This window comes from Panthera pardus, unplaced genomic scaffold, assembly GCF_024362965.1.
Source record: "Panthera pardus isolate Hobbes unplaced genomic scaffold, ASM2436296v1 HiC_scaffold_17, whole genome shotgun sequence".
Lineage (NCBI taxonomy): Eukaryota > Metazoa > Chordata > Mammalia > Carnivora > Felidae > Panthera > Panthera pardus.
In genome coordinates this window covers 31,614,595-31,628,143 of record NW_026526732.1, presented here as the reverse complement: position 1 = coordinate 31,628,143, position 13,549 = coordinate 31,614,595, and the positions used below count along the sequence as shown (strand labels likewise).

Sequence of the window (13,549 nt, the reverse complement as noted above, 5' to 3'; positions counted from 1 at the left end):
TATGGGTTTTTGCTTTTGAACCTGACGGTCTTGCTGTCAGTTGCAAAAGACCAAGCGGAAACAAAGGGGAAATCTTGTTCCGAACTTTTCGCAGAAAATAATTCAGTTGAGAAAACATTAAAATGCATTAAATTTTCTTTGAATAGGGGTAAATTCTACCAGTGACCTCGTAATCTCTCCCACCACATCTAAGGCAATGCGGGGAACTGCTTGTCGAATCATCCGCTTTCTGGTTAGAGTCCACTGGGCTGTCTTTGGGAAAGTTACTTAGGTTTCTTTGGGCCTCGGTTTCCTTATCTCTTAGTGGGGCTTAAATAACCACCATGGAATAACCGCCTTAGAACTGTGAAAATTAAATGAACTTACCTACCTACCAGAAGGGACCAGTACAGTCATTGACAGTAAATTCTCAATAAATGAAAATACTTATAATGATGTGACAATTAAGGAAGATGCTCCTAAAATATAGACGGTAGGTGTCGGGGAGAGGTGATTAAATGGTTGCAAAATTTATGTGTTGTTTATTGTCTACTTTGCCGAGGCCTCTGGTTATGATATACACATACCTTTCCATAGAATATTAAATCCTATGTGGGTGCATAATGCATGCGCAGAAGGATTAGGCATGAAATGTCACTTCAGCAATGTGCCTGGGGAAGCTCTGACGCTGTCTGACCTTTGGGCGTCTGGGAGGGATGCCTATACCTGTGCCCAGCGCTGGAAGGGGCCCAGGCCCTGCCCAGCAAAGCCTACCCCCCAGACTGCTCACTCCTTCCTAGCATACATGTTCGCCGAAAAAGGTATTTTCTCCCTTCCGATTGGCGTAGGTTGGTTTTTCTTTTACGTGGTTGCAAGTAGAAGTCCCTTCAGTCTTCTCCCTTGGGGTAAGTAGAAAGGAATCAGGCCGGGGGCCCGAAGTGGCCTACACCCGGGGACTGGGTAGCTGCGGAGTAGGAGGCAACTCGTGGGCTGCCCCGCAGAAGCAGGTGGGGGCAGACAGCGGTTCGGTTCCCTGGTCCAGGGAGGGGAGTGCGGCCGCGGGTCCCTCCCCTCAGTCGCGGGTGGCAGCGGCCGACGCCAAGCCGGTGGGGGCGGGGTGGGGGCGGCGCGGAGGGCGCGGAGATTACTGCGGCGCCGCCGGGGACGCCAAGGGTCCCGAGCGGTCCCCACGCGGGACCGCGAACGATGACAAAAGACAGTCACCGAGATCGAATAAAAAGAAGTTGGTCCCCGCGCTCCGCCGGTCCCGGGGCCCCCGGCGGCCTCCAGTGGCCGCGGGCGCCGGCGGCGGCGGCGTCCCCCGCCCCCAACCCCGCGCGCAAGTGCAAGGCTGCCCGCCGCGCGGCGCACGCTCCGCGGCTCCCGGCTTCCGCGCAAAACTTCGAGCCTGTCCACGTGAAGTTGTCGCTCCCGTTCAGAGGGGCAAAGAGCTTTGGGAAAAGCTGGGCAGTGGCGACGGCGGTGGCTGTGCGCGCGCTCTCTTTTTCTTTTCTTCCACTTTTCCCCTCCCCTGCCTCAGTCCAGAGTTTTGGCTCCTCTCCTTTCCTCCTCCCCCTCGGAGCCGGCTTCTCCCCCCGCCCCGTTTCTCCCCCACTAGTGTACGCTATTTGTTGGCGGGGGTGGGGGGGTGGGGGTGGGTGGCCGAAGGGGATGTCCTGTTTTCACCAGAGGCACAGCGCGAAGGGGAAACTCCGACACTGGAAAGAACGAGAGTAAATACCTAAATACAGACGCACGGATCCGCCGCTGGGACAGACACTTGAACTTCGGATCCCGAGGCGGTTCGGGCTGCGGGAGGTGAGTGTCCCTTCTCCCCGTCCCCTCCCGCGGGTCCCGGTTTGCGGGAGCCTGCGGACTCTCCCCGGCGAAGTGCGCGCGGCTCCGCCGGGGACGCCAAGCGCCGGGGACGGAGGACGCGCGGCGTGTGGGCGCCGATTCCCGCGGGCGTCCGGAGGCGGAGTGCAGCACGCCCGAGGCCCAGGCCGCCGGGGCTGCAGTGGTGCCTTCCGCCCGGGAGGACGCCCCTTGCCCCGAGGGTCTTCTCCGAGCCTGCGGGGCCGCTGCGGGGCGGTGGCGGGACGGGGTGCGCCGCGCCCTACCTGTACCCGCCCCCGGCTCGCCGAGGCGCGCGCCACGGGGTCTCCCCTACATCCTTCCTGAGCCATTTATTACTGGGATGATCCCCCTAGATAAGCCTGACGCAAGGATGCTGACCCGGTCCGGTGGAGGGCCCGGGCTCCTGGCATTGTCACGATTCGGGATGCGTATGTACGTTCACGGCTTGTGCTCCGATCTCGAGGCACGAACGGGCCTTTTAAACCGCGGCCATCCCACTTTAATAGTTTTTATGCGGCATGGACCCAATGTCTCCTGCAGCTTGCCAGGGTCCGTGAAATTAGAGGCGCCTTGTCAGAGGAGTCGCGTTCATTGGCTCGGGACGCGGATGCCATGGAGGGATTATAACTTCTCCAAACGAAGGGACCTGGCTGCGGAGAGCAGGTTTTCTCTCGTTTCAGAGCTTGCTGGGGTCCCGGGTGGTTGTGGCCCTGGAAACGGCTCTCTGTTTTAGCGTGTGGTTCAGCGGGATTCGGAAGTAGACCGCGTGTGTGCTGGTGTTATTTTGCGCCACCCAGCAGCCAGAACTTTCGTTTAGTAGCACTTTAAAGATGTTTCTCTCTTTGTAAGCTAGCATTATTGGGAGCAACTTGGAGCTGTAAGGAAGTTTGCGGACCGAGTCCCACGGCAGAGCTGTGGCGAAGCCGGAGAGCAGTCCCCGGTTGGGGTGGCAGTGTCTCTCCTCCCCACCACCCCTCTCGCCCCTTCTCTTGAAGGCTCGCGGGGTTCGTCCTTGGGGTGAGTGTGTGTGTGTGTGTGGGGGGGGGGAGGGTAGTGTTTGGAGACAGTCCCCTGCCCCCTCGCTTCCCGCGCCTCTCTCCCCAGCACTGCAGAGCGTGCAGTCATTCATGAATCCCTAACCTGAGACCCAAGGAGGGAGGCGCAGGTCCCTGGGCCCTTCCTGCCAGGGGTGCAGAACAGCGACGGGGCGTGTGTTTTGGTTTCAGAGCAGTTCCACGTGGAGCATCTCCGTGTGCGTGTCTGTGTGTTGTGTACTTGATCTGTGAGGAGGTAACAGGAGTCTCGTGTTCAAACCCAGTGGGCCGTTGGCCATTAATTTGCTTTCCTGGCTGTCATTACAGACACTTCCAAAATCTGATACCTCAGAGAACCAACAGGTTAGGTTTCACATTAAGAGCTCATACTTAACAGTTTTCTTTCTCCCTTACCCCTTTTGGCTTGGCACCCTGGGATCAACGTAATTGATGTCGCGAAACATATCTTCTCGAATATGGCATTTTGTTCCTCTTCTCAGCGGCCACTTTTTGCACCCTCTTGCATTTGTCAGTTTCTGTGCGGGCTCCTTCGGGACTTAGGTGGGAGTCTTAGGAGCTTTTAACAACCGCGGGCTCACCTTTAGCAGCTTCTGGAGTTTCATTTACACTTAGGTGACTGGCAGGATTGGGAGTTGAAGATGGTTTTTGTTTGTTTGTTGGGTTGTTTTTGTTTTTTTATTTTTAACCCCCCCTCCTCCCCCCAGGACAGGGATTGCACTTGATAACGTTTCCAGAACTTTGGTTTTAAACAGAAACGTTGCCTTTTTTTTTTTTTTTCTTTTTTCTCTTATAATGTTTGTGGCCAGCTTGTAGCTGAAGAACCAAAAACCAGGAAAGGGGGCGGGGAGAGAATCCTAAAACAAAATATTTGATACGTGGTATGGTGGGTGCGTTTTGGGGGACTGCGCTCAAAAGGCAGTTGTGTGTGTGTGTTTTAAAATAACATTATCCCAAGAAATAAGTAGCAGTAGTAACAAGAGACAAACTGTTTTGTGTGGAGCTCGACTGCCAGAATCTGATTTTTATGGCAACAATACCAAAGGCAGATATAACCGCATCCATTTTTATTGTCGTTATAAACCATAAAAATAGTTTGTTCCACCCGATTAAAAGTTGTAAGCCATTCAGAACTAAACCAATTTTTAGAAATGACTGTTCAAGAAAGAAAGTTAAAACTTTTGACAGTTACAGCTTTGAAAGTAACATAATTAGATTATTTGGAAACTCCTTTTTTTTTTTTTTTTCTGATTGGTAGGGACATATCCTTGTCTTTCAGAACAAGTGAAGGTCTAAAATCAGTGTAGTTTTGAAAAGCCTGTTTTTCTTTGTCAGTTACCTGAAAATAGTATTTTAATGTATTTATACATTTTAATGTATTTATAATTAGAGGTTGTTTCACAATTATAACAAGTAAGAAGATTGACTTGATTATGTTTTTTATTAGGAATTATTTCAGTGGCTATTAGATACTTAATTTCTCTTACAAAATGGAAAGCTTTAAGTAAATGTTTATAGCTAGTATTTAAATACTGTGTTCAAATTTTTAAAAATTAAAGAAATAAAACATAAGATTTGTATAAGAAGAAATTGGTTCAGGAGCAATCATTATTCTTATTAGAAAATATAGATGCTGCATTCTAGAGGATTTGTAGAAGCTCGTGGAAAAACTTGTCTTTGCATAAAAGTTTCTTTCTTGAAGGGAGTTTGGCAGATGAGTAGTTTGTCATTTTTTCTTTTAAGAAACCTCTTTGAATTAAAAAAAAAAGAAATCAAGTTATCCATTTCTAAGAGTTTCCTTTTTATTTATGTTGTGATTTGGGGTGTAAATAAATTTTACATACCCACGGGAAATAGAGTGTCCAGTTTCATGTTTTCAATCTCTGTTGCAAGTTCTAAATGACTGATGCCATGTCTAAAAATATATTTATGTGGCTTGGTATTTCATTTAAAAAAATTCATGCACTGAAATGAAATTATCCAGAATCTTTAGAAAAGCAGAACAGTAGAAGATCCATAGCGATTGTTATGAAGAGTTAGGATGTCGGAAAGTTCCAATTCTAACTTTCAAATAATGAGGTTAACTTATTTCACCCAGTGAAACCTTCCATTTTAATAGAGAATTCAAGAAGAGGGGAGATAATCCTTTTCAAGACTTAGTGAAATGTTAAGTAATAAGAGTGCAGGTATTTATTATGTTTTTTCATTATCTTTTTTTTCCCCCTATTAGGTAAATGCAGGAACGCTGAACATTCAGTAAAAACAGGCCCCCTTTATAAGGAGTTTATTCACCATAGTTCTGTATTGCAGCTGCTGATCATATTTCATGGAGCTGTTAAAGCACTTAAAACCTAAAATTAGGTACTGTCTGGTTGTAAATATTTCAGATCCCTCATTTAAGAAACAAACAGAAAAGCGTGGTATCAGAAGTAGAAGATGTTTTGAATCTTCTCACTGAAAAACTGAACAAACCTTTATCAAAGACCTTCTTTTTCCGGTGAGAATGTAGCCATGACAGTTGTTTTTAAATGGGTATTATTTTTACATAGTCTAAACTCTTATAATGTGTCTTCCTATAAAGTGTCTTAAACTAATTGTATTCAGAAATACAGTTGGGGGATTTTATTACAATGGTTACTAGGTGAATGAAATCAACACGGGACGGGATGGACGAGACAGTTGCAATGTACCTGCTTCTCTCATGAATGTTTCCTGGTGAACTAAGAAATGACTTGATCTTTAAGGCATTTGCTCTAGAGATGGATGAGATGCAGTGGTGTATTTAATTGCAGTGTGTGTAATATTGCATCCAGTTAGATGCATTTTAACACGGGGAGCCCTGAATATTCATTGAATTGTACATGGAGCAAAACTTGGCATCATTTATTTTGAACTTGACTGGAAGAAAATAAACAAGAAACACATATTCAAAGGCAGTGCAAGCAATTTTGATTGCTTTTAAGAGGTCTGAAGACTTTGTAAACATTACTGTCACCTAATATTACTCCTGGCAGTTCACGTTAGTATATGCCTTGGTGATACGCCATTTTACTCTTGAAGTTTGTGATTCTTACCATGTATCCAGCTATGTTTCTGCTAGTAGAGAGGACTGAAAATGAATACCACTACCCTTACTGCCCTAACTCCTTTTCTGTCTCCCAGAAAAAGAGATGAAATGCATTAATTTAAAAATAGAAACCATTTTGAGTTATCAAAACCACATTTTTATGGTAGTTTAAAATAGTTTCAGAGAGTGCACCTCTGGATCTCACTGTAACCTTTTCTGTCATTGAGAGGTGCTAATTGATCTTAGGTCACTGACATAATAGTATAGTTTGATATTTGAAACCGTTCAACATTGGCCTGGCCCTTTTCTCACCCTGAGATTTCAGTCCATGGCTGATGAATAACACCATATTAAAACGTCAGGAATTCTAATTTTTTTTTTCTCTCTATGAAACATTTTAATACAACATACTCATTTTTGAAGCTTTTATTTATGTACAATAAGTACATTTATTTTAATGCACCTTTGAGCTATGGGAGAAAGACTGATATTATCGTGTTAGGATTTTTTTAATATTTTTTTCCACGGGTAGATATTTTTAGATGAAAATTTGAGGCAGAGTTTGATTGCTGTGATCACATTGGAATACTTTCAAAGCAAAGTTGCATTAAACTGGTATTGAATAGCCATCTCGAGATTTCACACCTACAGTATATTTTCTTAGGCATGTTCATATCTTAAAATACATCTGAAAATAGAAATTGTCAGATTCGTTTTTGTAAAGCTGTCATTTTCCTTTCCCTGTAAATCATTCCCATTGTCAATGTCTGTTGTTATTCTCATCACAGCATCATAGCTGACATTTACTGAGGCTTTACGTTAAAGTGTGGAATAACCAATTTTATCTTTTCAACTCTACCATAAATTAGGTACTTTTATTATTCCCATTTTACAGGTGAGGAAACTAAGACCCAGTCATGCAATGGAGTGGAGCCAGGGTCCCAACTCTGCAGTCGGACCTCAGAGGTCTGATTCTCAAGGGCCGCATCAGGCAGTCGCTCCCAACAGTCATTTATGAGTTCATTTTTGGTGCTTTCCGAACAGACATTTTATTTTTTGTATTATTAATTATGTATTTATTTAAGGGTATTAGAAAAATATGTAAAGTGACATATTGAACCTATAATTTCACAGATCATATTGTTGCAGAAAAGGACAGAAAAAGTATTGATGTAAAGTTAAATTTTAGAAAGCGCCTATTTAAAGAAACGGATGAAGTAACAGTGAGTGAGCGCTCGGCTAAAATAGCCCAAATCATGGAGGTTGGTGGCAAATGACTGAATTTGGAGAAACTATTACCCTACAATGCTTCCCAAATGTCAGGAACTTATGAGCAGGTCTTTTTAATATTTAACTTACGTACCAACTTTTCCTTTGCTTTTCAAGCCTTATCCATTGGTTAGATGTTATTGATTTTGTTAGATGTTATTGGTTTTGTTGTTGTTGTTATGATGTTGCTGTTGTTTTAAGTCTGAATGCTGGTTGTGAATCTCAAATCTACACATTTATCTTGAACCAACTAATAAAGGCTGCTTGATGAATTTCTAGAGGCAAGTTTAAATTGTAATGGGTCACTCATATTTTGGAAACACTTTCAGTTTGCATGGATATCATATCAGACTATATTTTTAAGGTTTTCTCTAGGTGAACACTTGCTTTGCTGTTGATAATCTGTTTTATAACTTTATTGTTTCACTGACACAGTGGTTTTCATTTATTTATTTATTTATTTATGTATTTAGCCACAGACCCTTTTATTAAAGTGAAAACTGACACTCTGCCCACAGGAGGAATATTCACTGCCCTGAATGAAGCAGAACATGGGTGGCCCGTGAATCACTCACCAACACTGCCCTGCAACCATTGCCCGCTGCCAGTCTCTCTGAGGGTCTTTGAGTGTGTGAAAATCTCTGAAAAAAGGTCCTCTGAGAAAGGGGCCCATTCAGAGTACCTGCTGTATAACATGTTGAAATGTCATCCACTAAAAAACAAAACAAAAACAACTCTCAAAAACCACAAAGTATCTCCAGTGTAATATGTGGGCAAAGGCATGCCTGCCCATCCTAGTATTACTTGGAATGTTCTTCTTAACCAATCTGCCACTTTATTTCAGTTTAGCACTTGGAAAATAAAAGTAGCGGGTATGTTTCCCACACGAAGGTCCAGGTCTGAATGAGGCACACTGAATTTTTACATGCAAATGTTTGCTATATTAGAGTATCTTTTTTCCTTTAATGACTTTCTGAAGAAACATCAGCAGTGGCAGAAATTGACATGCCCTTAGATTTTCACGTAAATTATTGCTGCCATTTCTGTGATTCTTTCCTCTTTTCTTCCTAAAATGAAAGGGACATTTTGTAGTGAAGGCTACAATTAAATCATAAAAGTTTACATTCATATGCCATTAAGTTTAATTCTACTCACAAAAGCAACAGCATTCGATTTGAAATTCTATACTTAATCAGGTAGGTGTACCACATACTGGGAGAGCTTATTCTCTGAAAGGTCACATACACAATTCACAGACCTCTGCGCGTACCCTACAGAGTGATCTATTCGTTACAGTTCACCTCTGACTCTGAACTCCCCAATGTTAAAGGATTTGAAAAGAACTAAATGTTCTCACTAAGAGATTGAATACTTCTAACCTGATGTGCCTAGTGTGTTGAAAGTGATGATAACTTGGGGAAGTCAGCAGGTCTCTGAATTAGGTAATGCTTTTCACTTAAAAGTTTATATTTTAATGCAAATGTATATTCATGTATGAGTATGACTCAAGTAATTCTAGCCAGATTTAATCACAAGTGGGTGAGTCATGTTCAGATTCCCTTTTGCACATTTTCTGTAATCTCAAACTTTGCTTCTAGTAGGTATCTTAGGAATGCAAACTTCAAAAATTTCTGTCAAGAACAGCAATACTACTAAATTTGTTCACACGAATCTTTAGGTGTTCAGATGATGTTGCTGCTTTGTTTTTCTTAGTTGACCCAAGAAGAATTGTAATTTAGGTCCGTTTTCTCTCCTTAATTATTGCCTTTGGATTTTAAAGTCTTCATTGGTGAAGATACCTAACAAAATTATGGGTACCCATACATGATTTTTAAGCGCTTTTTCATTTTCAGTGTTGCTCAAGACATGTAAAAATTAGAGTGAAATGAATAGGTTTTTCCCTACCGTGTATTAATTTTGGAGACGTTGGGGCTTTTAGTCTCTTTTAGGATGTTTTACTTTTTCTTGGCATATACCATTCACAAGGAATGGTTAACGGTAATAAGTGAGTTAACCGTGATAACCGAGGTCGCGGGTTTAATTCTCAGATGATCATATTAGCTTTTTGGGTGGACACGTGTCCTATATACACTTAGTCATATTGTCTTTAGTTTGGTCCTGGGGGACCATCGTGGATGATGCTGGACCTGTCTCCAAGACTCTCCTCCCTATCTATAAGATGTTCAATCACATTTGTTGACAATTTTTAGCAGGTACCTCTTGCACTTCAACATGCTTCAGAAAAATTCTCTCTTGCCTCTAGGACAATTCCAAAATTCTTAGCAGGGAGTACAAGGCCTTTTGTGCCGAGAACCTTATTGCTCAGGTTGCCTTTCTCCTCCATCACCAGCTGGTCACAGGAATCTCTAGTGGTAGAGAGAACTGTGCATGTGATTCTTTCTACCCGGAAGACAGCTCTTCTGCCCCTGAAACTTGCTTTTTTACTTCTTTTCCAAGACTGCAGACATCAAACGTTACCTCTTCTGGTAAGTTCACGTGTCCTCCAGAGGCTGAGTTGGATGTTTCTTTCCTTTTTGCTGTCAAAGCACCCAGCTTCTACCTTCAACCCAGCACCTGCCACATTGACATGTAATAGAGGTCATGAATTCAGATCCTGCTCTACACCTGTGTGTTTACTGATGCACTTACTGGCATTTTTCATCTCCGTATTTCCAGTGAGCAGGGGTCACTGTGGAGTGAATTTCTGTGGAGTGAAATGCGTAAGGAAAACGGGGATGAGAGCAGTGATGGTGAGACCGGACATCCTCTGTCATGAGATTGGAGGGCCCCATGAGCGGGGTAGCTGTGACCATGAGACGCAGGACAGCCTTAAGAACAACCTCAGGGATTTTCTGTGTTAGCCCAGTAGAATTACGACTCTGAATCTAGGCCCAGCTTATAGGATGTGTGTATGAGTGTAGAAATGTATTTATTTCCCTCATGACTCTTGAGAAGTCAGTGGTCCAGTGGGTCAGCCAAGGATCCTAAAGGTCTTTGAAGATACGAGTATTTCATTGCACTTGAAATCCGAGGGAGCTGATTCTTCTTATAGCATAATGATTAAGTACAAAGAATATGGAGGCAGGCTGCTTGGGTTCAAACCCCAGCTTTGACACCAAAGACTCTGGAATGAAAAGCATGTGACTTAAACTGGTTTTGCTTCAGTTTTCTCCTGTGGAATAGAACATACTCTGTGAGGTTCTGATGACAATTCAGTGAGTGAGTGTATGTGAAGTATTTAGAATGGTGTCTGATAAGAGTATTAGCTGCTATGATTATGATTGTTACTCTTCATCAGGTCACCCAAAATGTTCACAGAGTTTTAGAGCTGGAAGTCATTTTGGGGGTCATAGACTGGGGACTATAATTTGAGTCTCCAGTGGTCCAAATGCAAATTTGGCATTCTTGGGTGATCTTGGCAAAGCTGAGACTGTATTTGGATCCCTGAGAGAAGACATTAGAGGGGCCCCAAACTGGGCTTTGGCCATTTATGTTGCACAGAATTTCTTTTCACCAGTGCTTCCACATGAAGTATTCTAGATTTTTTTTAAGGCTTTGATTTATGGGGCTCTCCAACTTCCCTAAACAATTAATTTTTTTAAAATGTTTGTTTATTTATTTACTTTTGAGTGGGGGGAGCAGAAAGAGATGGAGGGAGAGGGAGAATCCCAAGCAGGCTCCTCACTGTCAGTGTGGGGCTTGAACCCACAAAACGTGAGATCATGACCTGAGCCGAAATCAAGAGTCAGATGCTTAACCGACTGAGCCACCCAGGCGCCCCCAGTACTGCTATGACTCTTATCTCTGCAGAGACAATAAGGGGTTATAAGCACTCTGTTTCAGAATTTATCACTCAGTCCTTGGATTCGGATGTGATGAGTGTATAGCAGAGTGGGGCTGAGGGAGGAAGGGAAGTTAAAATAATTGTTAGTCGAGGTTCTGTTTTTATTGCTTACCTGGAACTTCCAGATGCATCTGTCCTAAGAAAAATGTACTCATATGGATGTTGTACTTGAATCCCTTAGCATAGGCAGCCCAGTGTTTCTCAGTAGTGGACACATAGTGTGACATTAGTCTCAGGTGTTCTCAAGCTCTTATTGGCATTTGGGGTTGATGATTGTTGGCGTGTGTATATGGCTGGCTGATGCATTATAGAGTGTTGAGTAGCATTCCTAGTCTCTACCCACTAGATGCCAGCAGCACCTTCCCTGGAGTAATGGCAGCATCTCCCCAGACATTGCCAGGCATCCTCCGGAAGCCGATTGTCCCCATTTGAGAACCCATGACCAGAGTAGATCTTAAGATCACTTGATTTGGTCAAGAGACTCCCAGGCATCTGCATGAGCGGATCGTTCTATTTTCAGTCAAGTGTCAAGACTCTTCATACCTTCCGCCCAACTTTATTTATTTATTTATTTATTTATTTTTAACGTTTATGTATTTTTTTTTGAGACAGAGAGAGACAGAGCATGAACGGGGGAGGGTCAGAGAGAGGGAGACACAGAATCTGAAACAGGCTCCAGGCTCTGAGCTGTCAGCACAGAGCCCGATGTGGGGCTCGAACTCACAGACTGAGACATCATGACCTGAGCCGAAGTCGGACGCTTAACCGACTGAGCCACCCAGGCGCCCCCCGCCCAACTTTAAATACAAAATCAAACAACTCTTATTGGTTGTGTTGATGGATAAGCTGTACACAGATGGGATTTACAGATAGGCTTTACACAGACTTTTAAAAATATTTATCTATTGAGGAGCTCAATGGGTTAAGCATCCGACTTCGGCTCAGGTCATGATCTCACGGTTCGTGGGTTCGAGCCCCACGTCGGGCTCTGGGCTGACAGCTCTGTGCTGACGCAGGGCTCGATCCCACGACCTTGAGGTCACGACCTGAGCCGAAATCAAAAGTCGGATGCTCAACCAGCTAAGCCAGCAGGTGCCTCAGGCTTTATACGGATTGACTACTTTTAGCATATTTATTTTTTCTGGGAATAATATATGAGTAGGGAGAGCAGAATACCCAGGGAAGTATATAGGAAGTAGATATTTCTGTGGCTCACCTTTACGTCTATTTTTTTTTTTTTTACTGTTGCTTATTAGTAGATACTGTTGATTCACTTTTAATAATGACAATTACCTATTTTTTTCCCACAGATGAATAACTCAGTCACAAGAAACTTGTGTTTACTGTAGTGCCAGAAAAAATAAAGTTTCCTATAATCAAAACTGCCTAAGATTAAAATACTTAATACAATTATTTGTTCATTTCCGATGAGAAATTTTCAAATGAAATATGTCTTAGCTTTCAGTTTGTACCACAATTTCAGGATCTTGAATTCAATAACATTAGTCCAGTCCGAAGAAAGTGAAAATGAAAATATTGCATTAAGCACTCCTGTGATGAATCACCAAATCCAAACTTAGTTCTAATTCTGTAGGTTTAATTTTGACAAACATTTTATCTGTGAACTCCTGTGTAGTTGATGTAAGTAAATGTGACTGTGGTCTGAGTACCACCTCTGTCCTCTGCCTAGTTTAGCCTATATGAAAGATGTTTGAAGATCACTTAAACGAACAAAAAGGAACATAATGCTAATGTAAAGTGAGAGAGGAAAACTACCTACATGAGTTTTGGATTGAATGTGAAAGGTATTTTGAAGTACGAAATAGTTATAGAAATATAATTCGACTCATAACTCCTATGAGGTCTAAACAGTAGATAATTCTTGTCATCTCATTAGTAATTGCAAAGATACTTGAAATTCTACACATATGTATTATCTAATTTAGTGGTTTTACTTTAATTATATTAGGCAGGTAATCATGTTACCTGAAAGCAGTCAAACTGACCTAGGGATTTCACGTCATTTACTAATTGAGGCTCAAGCAGGCAGGGCGGAAGAACCTGAAAACGTACTCTGTCTCTGTGTCTCTCTCATACCTCTCCTTGATTTATGCTTTAAGTTTTGAAATGTACTTTTAAGAGGGGAAAGTGGCTATGCATATAGCATACTGAATGTGACCAAAATGTCTTTCTGTTTTCTAAGAGGAGAAGAACCTTGCTCAGCCACTTGTTAGCAGAAAGATGAATTGGATTCTGGGCCACCCAATGACAGATGGGGGTCATTCCATGGGAGTTGGGGGGGTTGTCAGGGGCTTAAATTATGAGTTTTCAGTTTTCTTTTTTTTTTTTTAATTTTTTTTTTAACGTTTATTTATTTTTGAGACAGAGAGAGACAGAGCATGAATGGGGGAGGGTCAGAGAGAGGGAGACACAGAATCTGAAACGGCCCCAGGCTCTGAGCTGTCAGCACAGAGCCCGACG

General features: G+C 42.9%; 1 protein-coding gene across 13 annotated transcripts in view; it reads left to right on the top strand.

Annotated features, from left to right (window-relative positions):
* The first annotated feature begins 1,361 nt into the window (after positions 1-1,361).
* EYA4 (EYA transcriptional coactivator and phosphatase 4) overlaps positions 1,362-13,549 on the top strand; it is a 276,080-nt gene continuing 263,892 nt past the window's right edge. For 12 of the 13 annotated variants that reach the window (XM_019420547.2, XM_053904480.1, XM_053904478.1 and 9 more), the window contains exons 1-2: positions 1,362-1,467; positions 1,669-1,797. The gene's annotated coding sequence lies outside the window, so the exon portion shown is untranslated. Of the gene's footprint in view, positions 1,468-1,668; positions 1,798-2,400; positions 2,500-13,549 lie in introns of those variants that run through there. The other variant, XM_053904475.1, reaches the window with a different exon arrangement.